Here is a 9,661-nt window from a genome sequence, read left to right on the forward strand (position 1 = left end):
TTGAATATTATTTAAATTATTTAATTAATTAATGAATTAATTAATTTAATTTTAATAAATTTTAACTATGGAAATTATAATGATGAATCTTACAAACAGAATAGAGCCCACCTTCTTAAAAGTATGATTAGTTCTAATATAGGTATCTGTTATTTTAAGAGGAGAAATAATGGAGTGCAATTTACGTTCAGTGTATTTTTCAAACGTCTTATCCCTCGCTATGGAAACCCGAAAACAGTACTGGCAACCTAATTGACAGTTCTCATTTCCTGTTGGTAGCAGAAATCAATCCTGTACAAAAGTCCGAACAATAAACACGCGTTTCTGTAAAGTTTAATCGCGAGTCGGCTTTTTCACATCCGAAATCTCATTCCGCCCATAGGTTATGGGCCCAGGAACGATTCCTGGACGCGTACCGGTTTTATTAAGTGGATTCCGGTCGTAGTGTCGTGAAATAATCGCGAAATGGGGGAACGCGAGAAAGAGGAGTGTTACCGCGTTGTGATGTTCGATGGCGTCAACTTCCCGGCCTGGAAGTTTCGGATGCTCACACTTCTAGATGAGCACGATCTAGTGGAATGTGTGGAGACCGATATTGATGATGTGCCGGAATTGAAAATCGAAGATGGATTGACGAATGACGTCAGGCAGCGGCGGGAAAGAGCTCGAAAAGAGAGATTGAAGAAAGATAAAACGTGTAAACGAATGATTGTGTCGCGGATCCATGATGATCAATTGGAACATTTGCATGATCGGAATTCTCCGAAGCAAATGTGGGATTCGTTAGTGAAGATCTTCGAACGAAAAAGTGTCGCGAAACGACTGCACTTGAACCGACAGCTAAACGAGCTGCGGTATACCGGCGGTAGTTTGCAAGAGCATTTTGTGCAATTTGATCGTGTGATTCGGCTCTTCCGCGGCGCTGGTGGTGTGATGGACGACATTGATGTTGTGTGTCGTTTGCTACTTTCGTTGGGCTCGGAATACGATGCAGTGGTGACGTCAATTGAGTCACAGCCCGAAGAGAATCTTACGATGGATTTCGTGAAGAGCAGGCTCCTCGATGAGGAAATTAAAAGAAGAAGTGCAGTGTCGGTTTCGAGTGGTGGGAAAAGTGAACCCGCAGCTTTTTCGGGAGCTTCTAAGAAGCAAGTGAAGAAGAAGAAAGTCTTCAAGTGTTATGGGTGCCAAAAGGAAGGGCACAAGTTGGCAAATTGTCCTGAGAAGAAGAACAACAGTGAAAAGAAGTGGTTCTCCAAATCGTTTGCGCACGTCGCAAGTGAACAATCAAAAGGAGTGATGTTTTTGACTGACGGCGAAACGAGTTTGGATGAACGGAAGAAAATACGGTGGTACATTGACTCGGGTGCAACCGAGCATATCTGTAACGATAAACGGTTGTTCGAAAAATTGGTTCCAATGGCACAGTCAATGGACATTGCTGTTGCCAAAAGTGGTGAATGGGTGACAGCAAAGCTGTCCGGTGTTGTTCCAGTGATATCAGTGCTACAAAATAAGTCCATCGAGGCGAAAGTGTCAGATGTAGTGTATATCCCCGAAGCTAGAGTCAACCTGTTCTCCCTGAGTAAGGTGGAATCTGCCGGAATGCGAGTTGTGTTCGCCGGCGGCCGCGTCGAGATACTACAAGGCTCCGCGGTGGTGGCCACTGGTGTTCGACGAGAAAAATTGTACGAGCTCAACTTCTACTCACCAAAAGGTATGTGCGATTCCCTTTTATTCTCTGGCCAAATAAATAAAGTGAATGAGCTGTGGCACCGACGTTTCGGCCATTTGGGGGAGAGAAATCTGACTAGCCTACTGAATGGGGAAATCGTCGAGGGAATGAAAGCGGTGCAAGGCGAGAAACAATTGGCGGTCTGCGAATCTTGTGTAGCGGCAAAGCAGACAAGAAATCCGTTTGAGTTGCGGCAGGAGCGGCGATCGAGTCGGGTGTTGGAGCTTGTGCACTCCGATGTCTGCGGGCCAGTGGTGCCTGCAACCTGGAGCGGCGAGAAATATTTCGTCACGTTTATTGACGATTGGTCGAGATTCACAGTGGTGTACCTTATCAAGTCCAAGGGTGAGGTAACCAGCTGTTTCAAGGACTACGAGGCTCAAGCAACTGCCAAGTTTGGATGCAAGATTTCTCGCCTACGGTCGGACAACGGTGGAGAGTATGTCGGCAATGAGATGCGCTCTTTTTGTCGGAAGCAAGGAATCAAGATGGAGTTCACAGTTCCATATTCGCCCGAGCAGAACGGCGTCTCCGAGCGAATGAATCGGACGCTCGTGGAGAAGGCCCGGTCGATGCTTTTTGATTCTGGTATCGACAAGTCGTTCTGGGGGCAAGCAGTCGAAACAGCGGCATTTCTAACGAACCGAAGCCCTTCGTGTGCGCTTGATAGCAAGGTGACGCCAGCAGAAATTTGGAATGGAAGGAAACCAGATGTGTCGAAGTTGAAGGTTTTTGGTTCTCCTGCCTATTGCCATATTCCGAAGGAGACTCGCAAGAAGCTCGATGAGAAAAGCTGGAAAGGGATTTTCGTGGGCTACGGCCCAAACGGCTATCGTGTTTGGAACAACAAAGAGCGTCGAATCGTTATAGTTCGAGATGTTATCGTAGATGAGAGCGCCAAGTCAGAGTCAAGACAGCCGAAGCATTCGAAAACAGTGGTTCATGTGTCAAATGAAACGGTAACAAGTGCAATTCCCGAAGAAGAGCTACCGAACGAAGGCGACGAATTAGACCCAAGAGATGCCAGCTGCGATGGCACTGAAGGAGATTGTTTCGATACCTGCGATGAGGCGTCTGATAGAGAACCTACGCCGGAATCCAACGGTGAGCAAAGTGGTGAGCCGTCGACGGGAACTCGGCGCAGGAAACCTCCTGCGTGGCAGCAGGATTATGATATGACGTTCGCTGGGTTCGCATTCGGAGCAATAGAGTATGTTGACAATCTGCCAAGCACTGTAGCGGAATTGAAGAAGAGGACCGATTGGCCTAAGTGGAAAGTGGCCATTCAGGCGGAACTAGATTCGTTGAGCAGAAACAAAACGTGGGAGCTTGTGAAGCTGCCTGCGGGCCGAAATGAAGTGTCTTGCAAATGGGTGTTTAAGATTAAACCTGGGAACGAAGGTGAACCAGACAAATATAAAGCGCGTTTGGTTGCACGCGGCTTCAGTCAACGTCAAGGTTACGACTACACTGAAACTTATTCTCCGGTCGCAAGAGTAGATACCCTGAGAACTTTGTTAGCTGTGGCGAATAAAGAGCGTATGCTGATCCACCAAATGGACGTTCAATCTGCTTTCCTCAACGGAGATCTTGCCGAAGAAATATATATGACTCAGCCAGAGGGCTTTGAAGTTGGCGAAGGATTAGTGTGTCATTTGAAGAAGTCATTGTATGGCCTAAAACAGGCCTCGAAGGTTTGGAATGATAGATTCGACCATTTCATTACCAAACTCGAGTTCCAGAGGAGCGAAAATGACGCATGTTTCTACTACCGAAGTCAAGGAGGCAAGAAGCTGTTCTTGCTCCTATATGTTGACGATATCCTGATTATCGGTCATGACTTGAAGCAAATCGAAGCGATCAAGAGCAGATTATCGAAGGAATTTAGAATGACGGATTCGGAGGAAGTAACCTGTTTTCTTGGCATGAAGATCCGAAGAAACATCGATCGACGAGTGATGATGATAAGCCAACGAAGGTATTTGGAGACCTTACTGGAGAAGTTCAACATGTCCGATTGTAAGCCGATATCCGTTCCGATGGAGTGCCGCCTCCGACTGCAGAAAGGTGAAGAATCGCAGCGAACCTCCAAGCCGTACCGGGAGTTGGTAGGGTGTCTAATGTACGTGACACTTACCACTCGGCCGGATTTGTTTGCAGCAGTCAACTACCACAGCCAATTCCAAAGCTGCCCAACGGACGAGCACTGGGCTCACTTGAAGCGCATATTGCGATATGTGAAGGGGTCGCTGGACATCGGCCTGAAGTTCGAAGCTGATGACGAAGTGCCTGTGCTCTCAGCTTTTTGTGACGCTGACTGGGCCAACAATGTAGTAGATAGGCGCTCAGTTACCGGATACATCCTGAAGGTGTTCGGGTGTACGACCATTTGGGGCACCAAGAAGCAGCAATCAGTCTCGCTGTCGTCGACCGAGGCAGAACTGGTTGCATTGTGTACTGCAGTCTGCGAGGGATTGTGGCTCAAACGATTACTGAAGGAGTTGGGGTACGAAATAACTACAGCTGTTCCGTACTTTGAAGACAACCAGAGTACCATAAGGATCGTCTATGAGCCCAAAGCCAGGAGTAGGCTCAAGCATATTGATGTTAAGCATCAATTTGTCAGCGATTTGGTTCAGCAGGGGCAAATTGAGCTACAATACGTATCGACGACGCAGCAGGAAGCGGATATAATGACAAAAGGGCTACCTGCAGCACAGTTCCGTCGACTTAGAGAAAAACTAAACGTGACATCAATTGAGCAGGGGTAATGGAGTGCAATTTACGTTCAGTGTATTTTTCAAACGTCTTATCCCTCGCTATGGAAACCCGAAAACAGTACTGGCAACCTAATTGACAGTTCTCATTTCCTGTTGGTAGCAGAAATCAATCCTGTACAAAAGTCCGAACAATAAACACGCGTTTCTGTAAAGTTTAATCGCGAGTCGGCTTTTTCACATCCGAAATCTCATTCCGCCCATAAGAAATCACCGTGAATTTGTTTTATGAAATGAATTTGCGGCTTTATCGGTGAGGGTTAAAGAGTTGAAATGAAAGACGGATAGAAGATCAGAAGAAAATTCTAAGGTGGTGAAAAGAGCGAAGAGCACTTGAAATAGAAGCTTGACCACATACTAAATTCTTTGTCCCACACCAATTAACTGTATTGAAGAAGTAGTACCCATTCGTACCGCATCACTTGCTATAAACGGTCGTGTTTTTTCGCCTCTGCTAGTGTAGCTCAAAGACAGTGACGAAAAGTTTATTGTGCCAAAATTATTCGGGTGTGAATACCGTTCGGTAGTGAAACACGATTGTGATATTATCACTGATCACGCGATCACAGCTCAGTGATAAAATTTATGAATAATTGGGTGTGCAGTTGTCAGGAAAGCCGTTTCTATCTGTACGCATAGAACAAAGCCACCATTGACCTTGGACTTCAGCTGCTTGGAACAAAGGGCCACACGTTTGGTCGGGCCGAGAAGTTTGAGATTGGTATAGGGTTACCAGACGGATAAGTATTTGCAAAAAAAAAAAAAAATTTTTTTTTTCTTCTTCACTAGTTTTTTTTTAACTTATTCTTGTTTGTTATTTTGTTTGGTTTTATTATTCTTATCCACTTATTATTGATCCTCATTCTTTTAATTTTTTTTTCTTCTGATCTTATTTTAATTGCTAAATTTTATGACTACACACAGTGTAATACACAGTAGTAAAGGTTTCGTTCTCCACTTTTGCCCGTTATGTCGGAAAGCAAACGACTAACGGATGACGATGGCGAGGATGGTATGCATCCTCCATTCAAAGAGGGAATGCGCACGGAAGATAATCTTTTGGAGGAACCTCCTTCTCAAAATATCCCTATACAACCGATGTATCTTTCAGATACAGAAGATACTCCTGCCTCTGCTCCTGAACTAACCAAAACTCTTAATTCGTCAACACCCTTCATATTCGGTAATCCCCGCCCCCTTTTAACAAATGAAAGTTCAAAGTTACCGGAAACTACCCCTCGCCGTCGGGTTTACCAGTCTCAATCGACGGGACCCTGGGTAGTCTATATCCGGCCCAAACAGAATGGGAAACCACTTAATGTGATTTCAATCTCCCGAACCCTCGACCGATCGTACCCTTCCATAATCAACTACCAGTCGATGAGTCGGAACAAGATGCGCGTTGTCGCTGGTAGTCTGAAGGAAGCAAACGCCATTGCTTGTGACGAGAGGTTTACGATCGAGTACCGCGTTTACGTTCCCGCTCGTGACGTGGAAATCGACGGAGTGGTAACCGAAGAGGGTTTGACCGTCGATGACCTAATGGAATCAGGGGTTGGCCGATTCAAGGATCCTGCTCTTCCAACGGTCAAGGTGTTGGACGCGCGACAATTAAAATCAGCATCTGGCGAGGGGGAAAAACGAAAGTTTTCCCTGTCGAACTCTTTTCGGGTTACCTTTTCCGGCACTGCACTTCCTGATTACGTTGCGATCGGGAAGGTTCGTCTACCTGTGAGACTTTATGTGCCTTCGGTCATGTTCTGCCAGAAGTGCAAGCAGTTGGATCATACGGCCGCCTACTGCTGCAATCAGGCACGCTGCTCTAAGTGCGGGGAGAAGCATGAGGAAGCTTCGTGTACAACACCAGCGGCAAACAGGTGTTTGTATTGCACTGGTGAAGCATCTCATGCTCTCTCGGCGTGCCCTAAGTACATATCGCGCCGGGAAAAAATCAAGACTTCCTTGAAAAATCGAGTAAAAATGTCCTATAGAGACATGGTTCTGAAGTCTTTGCCAATCGTCTCAGAGAACCAGTTTGACCTTCTAAGTGACTGTGAGTCCGAAGGGGAGGATCCATGTGAAGGGACTTCAACTGGGCCATTTTTAAAAAATAATGTTTCACAGGCTCCAAAAAGGAAACGCATCACTAAAACACCAACCAAATTAGCTGCCAGCAAAATTAAAAATAAAAGAAATCCTCAAAGTGGAAATAGTAATTCTGCCCCTCCTATTCAGAGTCCTCCGGGTTTTAATCCGTCCCCGAAGGACTTCCCTCCACTTTCTGGGAAGTCAAAACCCCAGGCTTTCCTTCAGAATTCAGGCCCAGCAGTAACTAACAGGAATGCAACAATTTCCAGAGAAACTGCATCTGATCCATCGTCGAAAGGTTTTCCCAGCTTTTCGGCTGATGGTAAGATGAAATTCTCGGAAATTGTTGCGTTCATCCTGGACTTTTTCAGTGTACCAGCAGGATGGAGGACTATGATCAATATGTTTGTACCGCTTTTGAGAGAAGTCTTGAAAAAGAAAGCTCTCACCATGACCCTCATCGCAGAGACAATTTCTTTTGATGGCTAACTCATCCAATGAGGGAAGAGAAATTGTTTCTGTATTGCAATGGAACTGCAGGAGTATTTTACCAAAATTAGACGCACTCAAAATATTGGTACACAATTTGAATTGTGATGTGTTCGCCTTATGCGAAACTTGGCTTTCTCCTAACGTAGATTTCAACTTCCACAGCCACAACATTATTCGCCTGGACCGTGATGGTCAAAGAGGGGGTGGTGTTCTTTTGGGGATCAAGAAATGCCACTCTTTCTATCGTATTCCACTACAACCATCTCCAGGTATTGAAGTCGTTAGTTGCCAAGCTAGAATAAAAGGTCAAGACCTTTGTCTAGCCTCGGTTTATATTCCGCCATCTTCAAGCGTGAGCCGGAACCAATTGGCGAATATCATTTCTCTTCTCCCAGAACCCCGGTTAGTTCTGGGAGATTTTAACTCCCATGGCGTGGGCTGGGGTAGCTCACGTGATGATGATCGTGCTAACATTATTTATGAGCTGTGTGACGACTTCAACATGACTGTCTTAAACAATGGGGAAGTGACTCGAATTAATGGATCCCAATCACAGCATAGTATTTTAGACCTTTCTTTAGCTTCTTCCTCTCTGAGCTTGGATTGTACGTGGAAGGTAATCCAGGACCCTCAGGGAAGCGATCATTTGCCTATCCATATTTCTATCATCAGTGGTCGTAGTCCACCCGGAGAAATCAATATTCCTTATGACCTCACAAAGAATATAGATTGGAGAAAGTATGCATCGGGTGTTAGCGACGCCATCAACTCAACGAACGAACTACCTCCGGAGGCAGAGTATGGTTTCATCTCCGAGACGATTGTGGAATGTGCAATCGGGGCACAGGTCAGACGTAACGAAAACTCAACGATCCTGAAAAGACCTCCTACTCCGTGGTGGGACGGTGAGTGTTCTCGCGCGGGAAATGAAAAGCGCAAGGCGTTTGTCGAGTTTCGCAGAACCGGATTGCCAGAGAAGTTCCAGCGTTACTTAGCTTTGGAACGCAAGTTCAAGAACCTGATCAAGGCCAAGAAACGTGGATACTGGCGGCGATTTGTGGATGGGTTATCTCGAGAAACGTCTCTGCGCACACTTTGGCAAACAGCACGAAACATGCGTAATCACACTCCCTCGAACGAAAGTGAGGAAAGTTCGAGTCGATGGCTATTAAAGTTCGCGAAAAAGGTCTGCCCGGACGCAGCGCCAGCTCTGAAAATATATCGGGATACAGAGAATAGCTCCGACACCGAGGATAAATTCTCGATGGTCGAACTTTCACTTGCGCTCTGGTCCTGCAACAATTCAGCTCCCGGACTGGACAGAATCAAATTCAACTTGTTGAAGAATCTGCCAGACTCCGCTAAAAAACGGTTATTGAATTTATTCAATAAGTGTTTGGAACTGAACATTGTTCCGCATGACTGGAGACAAGTGAAAGTCATCGCCATCCAAAAACCGGGAAAACCAGCTTCTGATTACAATTCGTATAGGCCGATTGCAATGCTCTCGTGTCTCCGGAAATTGCTCGAAAAAATGATCCTCTTTCGGCTGGATAAATGGGTTGAATCAAACAATATGTTGTCAAGTACACAATTTGGATTCCGTAGAGGCAAGGGTACGAACGACTGTCTAGCATTACTTTCATCAGACATTCAATTGGCGTTTGCCCAAAAAGAGCAGATGGGGGCAGTATTTCTGGACATCAAAGGGGCATTCGATTCGGTGTCTATAGAAGTGCTATCTAGTAATCTTAACTCTTGCGGACTTTCACCAATTTTGAACAATTTTCTATATAACCTGTTGTCTGAAAAAATCATGCATTTTAGCCATGGAGAAACCAATATTGAACGAATTAGTTACATGGGTCTACCCCAAGGCTCATGTTTAAGCCCCCTGCTATATACTGCCGCTCATAGCAAGTCCGTCCCATTTGCATTTTTGTTGAGTTGAGAAAACAGCAATTGAATTTTGTTACTTGTTTTGAGAATTTTCGAATTTTCCCGCGGTTTTGATGGCGGCAATCAACAGTATTTGTTACTTACGTGACAAACAAATACTTTTGCATCATTGCTCGTTATAAATACCAAAATTTGGTTTGTTTGTGATGAAAATTATGCTCTGGGACGCATATGCGATTATTTTCATGGTAGGTATCTAGCAAAAATGATAGCAAGTCAGTCCCATTCCATAGCCAACTGCTAACGCAGATGAAAAAACAAGGCTAGAAGAGAGCTTGTCCCGGTCTATCGGAACCTATTTCTTGAACAACCTACGGTTAGCATTCCAGATTGCCCAATTTTAACCAGGCTACCGGATCTTTAAAGAATAAATGGAAGATACCCGGTCTGGTCCGGTTGCCCGGATATCGAGGAAACAAAACCCGTTTTTTCTGAGTTTTTTTTCACGATTTTTGCAAAATACAAACCAAAAACTCTATTTAATTCATGAAATGTATCATTTTTGGGACAAATTACTTCGAATATAAAATAAAAAAAATTCGCATACATTTTTGGAATAGTAAAATAAGATTTGAATGCCCGCCTTTGATGTGTCTTGGTAAAAAAAATC

This window comes from Uranotaenia lowii, chromosome 3 (genome assembly GCF_029784155.1).
Source record: "Uranotaenia lowii strain MFRU-FL chromosome 3, ASM2978415v1, whole genome shotgun sequence".
Lineage (NCBI taxonomy): Eukaryota > Metazoa > Arthropoda > Insecta > Diptera > Culicidae > Uranotaenia > Uranotaenia lowii.